The sequence below is a fragment of the Ornithodoros turicata genome, chromosome 8, assembly GCF_037126465.1.
Source record: "Ornithodoros turicata isolate Travis chromosome 8, ASM3712646v1, whole genome shotgun sequence".
NCBI lineage: Eukaryota > Metazoa > Arthropoda > Arachnida > Ixodida > Argasidae > Ornithodoros > Ornithodoros turicata.
The window spans coordinates 18,576,302-18,590,247 of record NC_088208.1 but is presented as its reverse complement, the minus strand read 5'-3'; the positions used below and the strand labels follow the sequence as shown (position 1 = coordinate 18,590,247).

At 46.3% G+C, this 13,946-nt stretch overlaps 1 protein-coding gene across 2 annotated transcripts in view; it reads right to left on the bottom strand.

Annotated features, from left to right (window-relative positions):
• LOC135366597 (RING finger protein nhl-1-like) overlaps positions 1-13,946 on the bottom strand; it is a 53,799-nt gene that overhangs the window by 39,180 nt on the left and 673 nt on the right. Inside the window, exon 1 of one of the 2 annotated variants that reach the window (XM_064599377.1) lies at positions 13,713-13,863. The exons of the other annotated variant lie outside the window; for it this stretch is intronic. The gene's annotated coding sequence lies outside the window, so the exon portion shown is untranslated. Of the gene's footprint in view, positions 1-13,712; positions 13,864-13,946 lie in introns of those variants that run through there. 2 annotated transcript variants of the gene reach the window in all.

Sequence of the window (13,946 nt, the reverse complement as noted above, 5' to 3'; positions counted from 1 at the left end):
GGTTGCACCGTGCCGTCTATCGCGAACAGCGCATCATGTTGCTTTCTCCCACAATAAAAACAAATAGAATAAAAAACTCAAATAATATTAATAATAATAATAACAATAAAAAGAAACACATTTGCACCCGTTTACGCTATACTTCCTGTACTAGGCGAGCTAGACGTCATTTGGTCAAACTGTGCGACGCCCATTAATTAATTAGTAACCCCCCCCCCTGTCCCCCCACTCCTTCCCGCTGCCCTCTCTCCATCTGTCCACATCTGTACGCCGCTCATATAGCTACAGTTGCTTCGCGGCGCTAACGCGGAATAAGAATAAATAAAAAATAAATGCAGCGTCCCGAAAAGGGGCGTACGCCTTCCACTCTGAAAAACAAATCATGCCAAAAGAACGACACTCTGCGCTAAGCATCGCGCCGAATGAAACAAGTTATGGCCTCTGAATTAAAGACCACATGACACGTACACGTTTCTTTTACAATTGACACGCATCCAAATTGCCAAAAAAAGGGCGTACGACCCCCGTTTTCAACAGATCCGAAATGAGAAACGACATCATTTTGAGTGGTGGTTCCCAAGCAGCACAATATATTGGCCCGATATTGGTGGGATACTGGACTTATACTGGACCAATATTGCCAGTATGCAGCCAATATTGAGCCGAGATGTTGTTCCGCTTGGTAGGTTATGACCGTGCGACGTCATGCGGCGAAGTTAAGTACAGGTGTACTCCTTCACCGAAAGCGCTCGTTTCAATGCTGATCACGGCAGAAATTTATCGGCTGGACATTTTCCGATTCCGTGTTAACGCCGCGAAGCAACTGGAGCTATGCGCGGCGCGTAGAGACGTGGACAGGTGGAGAGAGTACAGCAGAAAAGAGTGGGAGACAGGGGATGTTAGTATGCGTCCTGGGCCGACTTCAGGGCGAACTGTGCCCACACACAGGAAACTCCGCCGCAAAACCCAGGGAAATATTTAGACAGCGCAGCGCGTGGTATGATTCGAACCCACCACCTCCCAGTCTTCAGCACGACCTCGGTATAATTGCCAACAAGCATATACTACATTTAAGTACCTCCAACAACACCGAATATCCTCTGGATGTACGCATAATGTCCTAACGGATAAGATATCCTTCGGACATCGTTAGGACGTTATTCGTACATCTAGAGGATATTCAGTGTTGTTGGAGGTACACTCTTAAAAATAAACTTCACCGCGTAGCACGCTCCTAACCATCATCTCGAATGATATCGCTATCTGGTCTGATTTGTGGAAAACGGGAGGCGTACGCCTTTTTTGTGACACTTATGCTGTTCATAATTGTCACAAAAAAGGCATACGCCTCCGGTTTTCAACAAATCAAGGCAGATAACTATATCATTCGAGATTATGATTGGCTAGGAGCGTGCTATGCAGTGAAGTTCATTTTTAAGAGTGTACGACCATGTCGATGGACTTCCACATTCAAAAAACAATAAGATGCAGAGAGAGGGAAGGAGAAACGACTCTCTCCTCGTTACTATGTATAACTGGCCGTGGTATTTTGAAAGCCAACGGTGCACAATCAGACGTTGACTCTTTCCCCCTCCACATCTTGCCAACGGTGGCCCACGAAGCAAACAACAAGACCGCTTACCCAATCACGCCTCTTCAAACACATTTGCGTGGTTAGTAAAAACAACAGTGGGAGACTTAGCGTCAGCCGTTTCTCGCCTCCCCCACGCTTACACTTCCGGTTTACCGCTATGTGACGCAGCACCTGAGCGTCGCGCGTGCGTGAAAAAAAGAAAAAAAGTGGAGTAAAGTTGGAGCCGGCTGGATTCCCCTCGACGGGAGAAGACACTTTATCGGAACTCACTTGGTTACGACCTTCGACGAATGACGCCAGGAGGACGCGCGGGCGTCAATCGAACGCGTGTTTCGAAATTTGCTTCATGCCGCATCCGCTCTCGTTACGCAGCGTACGGATTACGAGTGGAGCTTTTGTCAGCTTCAAAGCGTGCCGCCGCACTGCACCGCACTGTCCTATTCACGCACCACTCCCCTTCTACACTCTTTAGACGCTCCCCCGCGCGATGATTGGACAAATCGTTTGCGGAGACCAATGAGAACGCGCACCACATTCTCGACCTCCTTTTTTAAGGAGGAGAGAGAGGGGACGGAGAGTACACGCTTAAAAATGGACTTCACCACATAGCACGCTCCTAGCCAACCACCATCCCGAATGACAACGTTCTCGCCCCTGATTTGTTGAAAACGGGAGGAGGAGCCTATTTTGTGTCGTGCATAATGGGAACAAAATAGGCTCCTCCTCCCGTTTTCAACAAATCTAGGGCGAGAACGTTGTCATTCGGGGTGATGGTTGGCTAGGAGCGTGCTATGCGGTGAAGTTCATTTGTAAGAGTGTACGCCGCAGGTTCCTTCGATGATAACGGCAACGGGTGAATTCCGTTCATGAATCCCGTTCCTTTTATGTTGGGGTCAAGGGTAGGGAACGCCATCTTTGATTCTTTGATGATACATTTTTGCACTTCAGTGCCCCTTTAACGTTCATTCCTGCCGATATGTATGCGTGTACACTCCAAAAAACAACTTCACCGCATGGCACGCTCTGCTCCAACCATTGCCACGAATGATACACTCTTAACAATGAACTTCACCGCATAACACGCTCCTACCCAACCATCATCTGGAATGATATCGTTATCTGCCCTGATTTGTTGAGAACGGGAGGCGTACGCCTTTTTTGTGACAATTATGAACAGCTTAAGTGTCACAAAAAAAGGCGTACGCCTCCCGTTTTCAACAAATCAGGGCAGATAACGATATGATGATTCCAGATGATGGTTGGCTAGGAGCGTGCTATGCGGTGAAGTTCATTTCTAAGAGTGTACGTTTATCGCTTTTCATACGAAGAGAGAAGGGGGCGTACACTTTTTTGTGTCTATTATCATGCATCTAAATTGCACATCATGCTTCTAAATGCACAAAAAGTCGCACACCCTCTCTGTCTCTTCGAATCAGAAGCGCGATAGCCTTATCATTCTTGGCAATGATTGGAGCGGAGCATGCCATGCGGGGAAGCTCTGTTCTTAGAGTGTATGTTCATGGTCACGAAAAGGCGTACGCCCCCCCCCCAATTCTCTCTTCCCGTCAGAAGCGACAGCCGTGGCAATGGCTCGTATATCACAGTGCTGTGAAACCGGATGTCGTTTTGGCACCAAACGGAAGCGGTGAAAACGGCATTTATATTACGTCGCACCGTATAACCGTACAAAACGTATACCACAAGTGCATTAAAACGCATAAAACTTATTACGACGTATACGCGGAATTATGGGATACTATGGGGTACCAAATGGTGAGAACAAGAGCCGCTCCCTCTTGGAAGCCACCTCTGTTTTATTTTTCAAGACGCGAATGCTTTTTAGGGCTAAAAAGAGGCAAAATCCTTCCATGGAAACGCTCGTTTTCGGAATATTCCACGGAATATTCCAAAAACGAGTGTTTCCACTTCCGAAAAGACGCAACATATCCGAGTCACCTCTGACACGCGCTTGTCAACAGTTTACTCAACATTATTTCGTTCTTCTTACGAACCAATTTCTTAATCTCGAGCAACGGCTTCGGATGCGCAGATAAAATTGCGACATCATTCTCATTGTCGTCGCTCTGAGGAACACAGCCTCGACGCTGTCTTCGCAGAACGCTATTGCGACTGCGATTCGTACCTGAAAGCTGCGCAATGTTCTATAACGTCCGTTTTAAAAATATTTGTTTAAAACGTCGCAACGACGTCGCTACGGGTCATTTCAAGGTGCGAAGACCGCCGCGCCTTATTCTTCGTTCGCGGAGCAAGAGTGTCTCTTTCTGAAGAGGAAGGAAAAAAAAAACGAGCGGCGCAAAAGAAACAAGGGCATCTGACGAGCTCCTCTTAAGTCAGAAAACACGACAGGAATTCAGTTAGAACCACTCTCTTTCCCGCTCTGGTGCAGGAGGAGGATCTCTTGAGTGTCAGCATATACCTTTCGCGATGTTGTGCTTTTGGTTGTCTGCGTAAATGGACCGTTCCCATTTTCGCGTCGCCCCTGGTGGCGGAGTATCGAACGCTGTGCTTTCCCCCTCCCCCCCCCCACAAAAAAAATAAAGAAATAACGACGACGCCGGCACGTGCCGATGGGACAATTGCAAAAGAACATTGCGAGAAGAATGCGGAAAACGCGAAAGTTGTAATTACGAGGATGGAGCCTCGACAAGTCTCGTCCTCAAACGTCCACGTACACTCTTAAAAATGAACTTCACCGCATAGCACGCTCCTAGCCAACCATAATCTCGAACGATATCGTTATCTGCCCTGATTTGTTGAAAACGGGAGGCGTACGCCTTTTTTGTGACACTTATGCTGTTCATAAGTGTCACAGAAAAGGCGTACGCCTACGTTTTCAACAAATCAGGGCAGATAACGATATCATTTGAGATGATGGTTGGCTAGGAGCGTGCTATGCGGTGAAGTTCATTTTTAAGAGTGTAACCTTGAAGCCGGTGAGTTCCCCCAAACTACACTCTTAAAAATGAACTTCACCGCATAGCACGCTCCTAGCCAACCATAATCTCGAATGATATCGTTATCTGCCCTGATTTGTTGAAAACGGTAGGCGTACGCGTTTTTTTTGCGACAATTATGAACAGCATAAGTGTCACAAAAAAGGCGTACGCCTCCCGTTTTTAACAAATCAGGGCAGATAACGATATCATTCGAGATTATGGTTGGCTAGGAGCGTGCTATGCGGTGAAGTTCATTTTTAAGAGTGTAGCCTGGCTGGCGCCTTTTGGTGGCTGCGCATGCGCATATGTATTACTCGGAAAAATGCCCATTACATGGAAGGCACCTCAAACATATACTATACAGGGATCATCATACGCATGTTTTTTCTTCTTTTTTTTTTCATTGCGTGTTAGCACCGCGAAGCAACTGTGGCTATGAGCGTCGTACAGACGTGGACAGATGGAGAGAGGACAGCAGGAAGGAGTGGGGGGACAGGGGGGTTAGTATGCGTCCTGGGCCGACTTCAGGGGGAACTGGGCCGACATCATACGAACGCGGTCGTTTCCTCTTACTGTGAGGCACATTATGAGTTTATAATGTTATCACAGCCACGCACTATTCAGCATCGTAAGTACACAGCACGGCATTTGGTGACAAGTGCCTACACCCCCTTAGTTCAATTTTCTTTTACTCTGATAACATTTTTCCAAAGGCACGGGATCCCAATGTACGCGATCCATGTTCCTTTTCCCGCAGAATTAGTGAAGTCCAGCGCTGAGCATCCGGCAATTTTACGTTGAAAACACGCTGACGCTATGCGACTACACTCTTAAAAATGAACTTCATCGCATAGCACGCTCCTAGCCAACCATTATCTCGAATGATATCGTTATCTGCCCTGATTTGTTGAAAACGGGGGGCGTACGCCATTTCTGTGACACTTATGCTGTTCATAATTGTCACAGAAAAGGCGTACGCCCCCGGTTTTCAACCAATCAGGGCAGATAACGATATCATTCGAGATAATGGTTGGCTAGGAGCGTGCTATGCGGTGAAGTTCATTTTTAAGAGTCGCGACTCCAGCAGAACTTGGAATCGGAAGCGTAACTCCACGTGACATTGCATTTTCCCTTACGTCATTTCGACCGAATTTGCGAACCAACCATTCCCTGACCCTTGCCAGGAGGATACACCCACCCCCTTTCACCCCCGATAGACGGAACCCTTCGAAAGTGTTCCATTCCTATTCGCTGGTCGTGTTCCAAAATGTCGCAAAGGAGCAGCGAATCAGCAGAATCTAGGAAAGGACATTACATCACCTCACGCACTGCGCGCATTGCGCCATCTATACGAACCGAGGGTCTATTTCAGACGGCATCGTGATGGCCCTCCGTTATTAGGGCTGGCGCCAAGTCTTATTCGATGCGCTAATGACACGGGCGCGGAGGGGAATGTGAGGAATTTCAGCGCTGGGACGCGTTTCAAAGTGCTTCCTCCCCCTTTATTGCTTAGGCATAATCTGAGGAGTTGTGGCTTCTACACTTTAAGAAGCATTAAGGTGACCCCAACTTTTTCTTTTTTTTCTTCCTTTTTTTTGTGTGTGTGTGCGGGGTTTTCTGCAACGAATGGAATGAGCTCCTGCGAAAGAACGACTACACTCTCAAAAATGAACTTCACCGCATAGCACGCTCTTAGCCAACCATCATCTCGAATGATATCGCTATGTGCCCTGATTTGTTGAAAACGGGAGGCGTACGCCATTTTTGTGACACTTATGCTGTTCATAATTGTCACAGAAAAGGCGTACGCCCTCCGTTTTCAACAGATAACGATATCATTCGAGATGATGGTTGTTTAGGAGCGTGCTATGCGGTGAAGTTCATTTTTAAGAGTGTAGGGCAGGTGACCTATAAAGAGCGCGCGCGAGACCTTTGTTCCGCACACCTTTCAAAAATTCTCCACAAGTGAAAAGAGCGTACCTAAGAACGGGGGGAACGTCATGACGTGACGTGGCACGTGACTCGTGACGTAAAGAGGCACAGCTCAAGCACCCACGTGCAAGTAAATCACACGTTCATTCCAATATGACAGTTTTTTACTGTAAGTAACAGAAACCGAAACGAGGATCCCCGCCAAGAGGCGGCACAGTGGCGCCCCTAGTGAGGGTCTCGCCGGCCTCATTATAGGACTGCCACTGTGCCGCTTCTTGGTGGGGATCCTCGCTTCGCATAACGGTGGTGGACCGGGCAAGTTGGTATGAATGCGTCGAGGTAAACTAGCACGGCAAACGAGGTGTCGTTTCGGTTTTTGTTTCTGTTACTTACAGTAAAAACTGTCATGTTGGTATGAAAATGAGACTCACTTGGAACACTCATGTCGTTTTCGACATGCATTATCGGCAAAGGTCAAAGCTGGACACACGCCTCTTACACGTGGAATGTCTTGATACGTAATGCAATGTGCGAATACTGCCCAGGAATATTCCCACGACACGGTTCGTTCAGCGAACACCAGGGGGCGATTCCCAAACTTCTCGGCGCCAATAAGCAGCACGTGAGCTGAGAAGAACGAAACAAGGGGGGAAAGCACGAGGACTTCCCTCCGTCGCACGAGGATAGTGTCGTCCGTCCGCGGCTGCCTTCTCCGACTGTTTTTTTTTTTTGTAAATTTCATTGCACAGTTACAAATACAGCGCAGAGACAAAATATCTTCCATTGCTGCTCCTGGTTGACATCTCGACGAATGAGACACGGTTTCGAGTCACGTTAAATGTCACCTCGTTGCTTCTTTAAAGGGGCACTAAAGTGCAAAACTTTCTTCCGACGGACTGAAAGATGTCGTTGTCTTGAAGGCAACACAAAAGGAACGGCAGTCATCGTTTCGCCGTTCCTGATTTGTGAGGGAATTGGTGATTGGAGTTTTATAGCGCATTGACAACACAGGTCGTAATGCGCCAATACTGTGATGAAACTAAGACTAGTTAAAAATAGGTGCAATGTTTAAAAATTAGAGCAACAACATATAAAATGCAAGCCTAACACTATAGAAGATTCACGATTCCAATGTTCCTTAAAAAATTAAAAACTCTACGCAAAAGGATGATAGCCTCATCACCAAGCAACAACGCTGTATGATGATGATGATTAGATCTTTTTTGGGGGGACGCATCGACAACAAAAGCCAAAACATTGGTAGTCGTGTGACTAGTTAAAATTAAATTTAAATTAAAAATGAAATTGTGGGGGAGTGATGCGAGAAACTACTTTTCCCTCACGTCACCACGACACCGTGCGTGTTGACTGCGGAATATGGTTCTCCTAAGGCTTTCTACATTTTCTTCTGCAGGTAACTTATCTTAAACTTCGGTTTTCAAGCAAACAACATAAAATTACACATATCGCGTATTTGTGTCAGAGTATCGAAGTCATCTGCTGATAAATCTTATCATCCTCTTCCTTAGCGTCCCCAAGCAGCACAATGTACTGAAAGTCGGGTGCAATGGGGGTGGACGGGTACGTGGAAGGCCTTGAACAGCCTCGTGAAACTAAGGAACATCGATAGGACACATACCGTCCACCCCTATTGCACTCGACTTTCAGTACATTGTTCTGCTTGGGTCGATGCTGCACAGAGGCTGCTGCGTGTGTTACCATTATGTTCTCTCTCTTCTTTTTCTCTTCTTCTTTTTCTTTTTTTTTTTTGTCAGAATTTTGCAAATATGGGTGTAAGTGCGAAGAGGCCGCTTAGCAGTAGTCGGGTTGGTTTGTGCAGTTGGCTTCGCTGCCGTTCAGTTGTGTGCGGCAGGCAAAGCACGCTTTACAGGAACGTCATGCGTATTATTTATTTATATAGAATACGTCTGGCATGGGGTATGCCGTAGAAGGACGGGCAGTGCATAACCAAGAACAAATCACACAAATTCACACAAAATCAAATCACGCGACGCGCAATGAGCATCATCAAGATGTCAGCATGTCAAGAACACATAACATGGCGACACTGCTAAAAAAAAATAAAAAAAAGAAGAAGAAACGTAGAGGCGAGACATTAAGCAGACACGTGCAAGAGAAATGAAAACAATTTCACACATGACAGCCTCGTTTGGTAATTGATTCCAGTCTGCGGTCACAGTGGGGAACAAAGAATCTCTTAGACAACTAGTGCGAAAATGGTATTGCACTATGTGTCTGAAGCGTTTATTGCGAGATGGACCTTAATAAAACAACCTCGTGTAGTCACTTGGGGGATACCCACAGTGTATTAAGACGTTGAACCGTAGCTCTACTTGCTAGTGCTGGAATATAAGCCGTTTCTAACATACGCGTCGGGGAATCCAATGGGGAAATTTTGTTAAATGCAAAACGAATGCCTTTCTTTGTACCTCCTCTATTTGCTTAATTTTTGTGGCTCCATCAGGGAACCAAATTAGAGAACTATTGTAGACAATGGAACGGACAATGGTTTTGTATGCGGTTCACTTAGTTTCGAAATCGTAGCAGGAACAGAAGTCTACGCTACTATAAAGTAGCGCAGAACTGAAGTCATTTTCAATGCCCTGTTGTCTTCCTATAAAACGGTTAAGCAGGCTGGTAAAATGCAATATGTGAAGTAATTTACCCCACAGGGTCGTAATTATCGCAAGAAATAGAATTTAAAGTGAGTCGCAAAAAGCGACCATGCGCGACAGTGGCGGAGAGCAGTACCAGCCTTCGACCTTGCTCTGACGTCAAACTGCCACCTCTCGCTGATTGGTTGAGAGAGATGTCGTCTGCTACTCAGCTGTTCAGGGCTCCGAGGAAGCATATGTGTTGGTTCTCGCTCGGTAATGATTTAAAAGAATGCAAGGTGTTCTACGAAGCAATGTTTATTATCGCCGGCGCAGTGGGAATCCCAACAGTGCCAAGCGGTGCAACAGTTCCTGTAATACAGGCCACGGCAAGCAGCTGTTTCCTGGCAAACAACTTGCGTACGGCAGGCAAAGTAAGCTTTACAGAAACATCAAGCACACTATAATGCACCCCCATTCCCGAGCTGCGTTTTGTACGATCGTGCTGGTCAATCAGCAACCCGATCACTATAATAAAAAAATGAATTTATCAAAACTACGAAACTTCCCAATTTCTTGCTGAAATCGTCTCATCGCGATAGAGAAAATCATTTCCAACACAATTACAAACACGTGTACCTTCATCACCACTAACTTGGCGTGACATACGCGCAGTCATGTAACTTGGCAACACAAGTCGCTACGTAGGGGCCGTCGACTTCTGCAGCCCATTTCGCGTGTATATACGTCCCGTTGTAATCTACTTTCGCGAACCGGAGACTATATTATGGGCGTGTTGAACCCGACAAGCCTTCGCGGTGCAGCCGTTTATGAGCCCACTAATCGTCCGTAAACCCATAAAGGAATTAGGAAACAACTGGAAACAGCTCCCTCCCGTATATACCCTCAATTTACTTCATACCCCTCATTTAGCTGCCTTACCCTCTTCGAAGCAAAACTGGTGAAAATTCCTGACGACGATAATTTGCGCGGCCGCATGATTCACATAGAAGTCCCTCTTCCTTTCCTAATGAGAAAACAGCCGCGGGAAATTTTGTTTACGCTTCATCGTTGCGTTGAAATGCTCTGCTACACAACGATGACGCAGGATAAGAAAAATAACAAGGAATACACTAAAGCGCGTGGTTATTTCACTGTGCTGCAGTTAGCTGTGCCGCGTGCACAATGATTAAAGGGGGCAGACAACTCCGTCCCCGTCGATTGTGAAAGTATGGTGGCATTTCATTCCTTCATGATCACAGGCCACACTCTTAAAAATGAACTTCACCGCATAACACACTCCTAGCCAACCATCATCTCGAACGATATCGTTATCTGCCCTGATTTGTTGAAAACGGGAGGCGTACGCCTTTTTGTGACAATTATGAACAGCATAAGTGTCACAAAAAAGGCGTACGCCTCCCGTTTTCAACAAATCAGGGCAGATAACGATATCATTCGAGATAATGGTTGGCTAGGAGCGTGCTATGCGGTGAAGTTCATTTTTAAGAGTGCATGGTGCCGAAAATCCCGTGCAAATTACTGGTGTGTTTTTTTTTCTTCTTTTTCTTCTTTTTGTACGATCTCATTAAATACACCGCAAGAGCAGACGCCGTGTGTTGAGAGTACACTCTTAAAAATGAACTTCACCGCATAGCACGCTCCTAGCCAACCATCGTCTCGAATGATATCGTTACCTGCCCTGATTTGTTGAAAACTAGGGCGTACGCCTTTTTTGTGACACTTATGCTGTTCGTAATTGTCACGAAAAAGGCGTACGCCTTCCGTTTTCAACAAATCAAGGCAGATAACGATATCATTCGAGATGATGGTTGGCTAGGAGCGTGCTATGCGGTGAAGTTCATTTTTAAGAGTGTATGGCGGAATTCCCTCTATGGAAAAACAACGGAACGTCACACTGTAACCGACCAATCATGGCTCGTCTGTCGTCTGGAAAGCACGGAGCAGACGAGCTCGGAAACAATCGTCTGCGAAGCTAGACGACTGCGCACTGCCCTCTAACAGACCTCTCCCTGTTTGTAAACAAATGACGTCATAGTGTTAGCCAGCGCCACCAGTATGGTAGAGTTGAACCATGGTCGAAGCTATGGGCGCGAACCACGGTCTTGAGGGGATTGCGATGATCCCTGATGGGGACGCGACCTTCGGTCCTACTTTTCTTTCAATAGGAGGCAGCGAATAAATGCCCATTCGTGGAAACCATCTCTCCCCTTCGGATCTGTTTCGGTTTCAGTCTGTCTACCAACGTCATAATGACGTTTCTCGGATAGAGGTTTATTGGTTTACAAACGCACGTCACCATGATGTTTTGCCGCTGGGGCTTCCCTAACTCCTTTCTTTACTGTACTATATGCAGGTTTCGGAAATGAAAATTGGCCAAACACTGTCAAACAATGTGAAACAGTGGCACAAATGAGGATGTACACTGTTGCTGCAGTGAAGTTAAAAATAAAAAAAAAACACTGAGTATTTGTTCCTTTCCTTTTGTGACGGCCCATGTCCAATTCCACGCGGGTCGCGTCCATGTCCATGTTCCATGTCCACGCGGGTCGCATGTTACAGTTAAGTCTGACGGAAGTTGTACATGGTCGCTTGAAAGCTACGTCACAATAACGATGACATGAAATCAAAATGCAAGAAAAATTTGAATAGCGGGAGAGTCTGCACAAACTGTGCGATTCATTTTCATATCACACCAAACAGGTGGCGCCAGCATACAAAATAAGATAGGTGCGCAACGTCAGCATGCCGCATTGTTGTAGACAGCGCCACCTGGATGTGGTGATATGAACGTGAAGCAGACACAGAAAAAGAAAAAGGCAGCTCTTGAGTGAGGTGGACCATGGGAAACGAACGCATGAAATGAGGTTTTGTTCGATTTTTACTTTTTCGAAGATGATGTCGCGGTTGCATTGCTCGTATAAAAAGACTACTTTCTTGTTGCAAGAAAGCGAAGCACCGAAGGGAAGCAAAATAACATAGGTTAATAAAATGCGACAAAACAGATCATGGTCCGTACCACCCAAGGAGTTCTGGGTCACCTGCTATCAAAGTCGGTCATCGTCTGCAAACATGAAAAAACGAGACCTGGCGTCTTGTACTTTGCGCCCCACTGAAGGAGCAACGAGTAACTGCTGATTTGGACGCTCCACATTGACCCGTGTTGCCAACGTTAGCTTCCGCCTCTCGGGCTCAAACGCGGGAAATTGCCGAACCGCCTCCCTTTTGTAGAGGTCAGCTCTGATAGACAACTGCAGGCGAACTGCAGGCAACTGAATGGCCGTATATGCAGGCCAGCTAGTGAATGAACTCCATAATGTAAAAGGCTGAGTCTGGGCACACAGAGGGACGACACGATTGTGTGTTTGTGTCGTCCAGTCTCGCAGGCTTTTACATTATGGAGTCAGCTCTGATAGAAGCTGCAGTAACAACTTCGTTCTCTTTCATTGTGCTGGGCACTTTTATTTGAATATAGCATAACTCACTCTTTCTCTTTTTCTTTCTTTCTCTCTCTGTTTTTTTTTTCTTTTTTTTGTTACCAAGTGCATTTTCCTTGCTTTTTCTTGCTTCGTAACCGCAAGGTGTCCCGACCTACTTCAGATGCCTCTCCCAGTCGGAGAGAATTTTTAGATCCTACTTTTCTCCATTACACCTGGGGTCGTTTGCGATACTCGCCCTCTTTGCGAAGCAGGTTAGAACCGAGAGCACTTGAGCAAAAAGGCAATGGCACAGTTTCTGGCACTGAGTCCCTTGTGGTACGTCTGCCCTTCTCTCCCTCGAGGGGGTGACATCGTTATACAGGTCATGTATCCCGTGGCTTTCGAGTGGTTCTTGCATGGGGATGAACCGCTGCTTTGTGCCATATATTCCTATCTCCGGCAAGCACCAATCGCGTCTATAGGTGCGAACGTCCTGACCCCCATCCCCTCAATTTCTGTACTCATATGTCACATAGTGCTGCAACTGGCCTGAGGTGCTACGTGTTAGATAGGTATGTTACGTGCTGTGCTGTCCAAGACTGGACGCCCCCCCCCCCCCCCCCGTGACCATGTCATATCGAAAATTAGAATATCCGGCGATCCGGTAGAGGTTGATCAAAGCAAAAGTCTGGGATCGGTGGCCGGAGACTGTTCTTCCATAAGAACATCTCTTCAATGCATAGTTCTATCTTATTCTATGCCTAGAATGCTAGGCGTAGACGAATAGGCCCCATTCGTAAGAATAGACTGGCGAAGAAGAGCAGAGTGTCATAGGAGGGCGGACTCCCGATTTACTTTGATCTAAGGACATATATAATAGTCACTTTGAAGAGAGTAGTTAATGATGTCCTTTATTTGGTACCGTGGGACACAGACAGTCAACATAACATTCGCGGTCTCGAAAGTGTTGCCTGTCTACGAAGGTACGGGTTACCGTATCTCCATTTTCTTTCTCTTCTAAATCATCCGTCCACGCGCCTCCATATGATTCACTTCACAGCGTCACCGACGACAGCGTTATGTAACGCAACGCAGTAATCCGCAAAAACACAAAACTCAAACGGATGATACTTAGAAAATTGGAGTTCATAGCGGAGAAACGTTTCAACATTACCTTCTGGGCGTGATCGCGTTCCCTCTAAATTTCTTCGTCTGGAATTATGTATTTTACAGCAGCACACAGTAGAAAATCACGATGTTTACTGGTCAACACATTGCCACACAACAAAGACGGAACTGAGAGAAGAATTTGACAACTTCCTAGAAAGTATTCGGGGCGCTCACGAGGATTTGTTTATAGTTTCTCGACAGAGTTTGGGAACGCGTTCTAAATTTGGTCACCTGGACA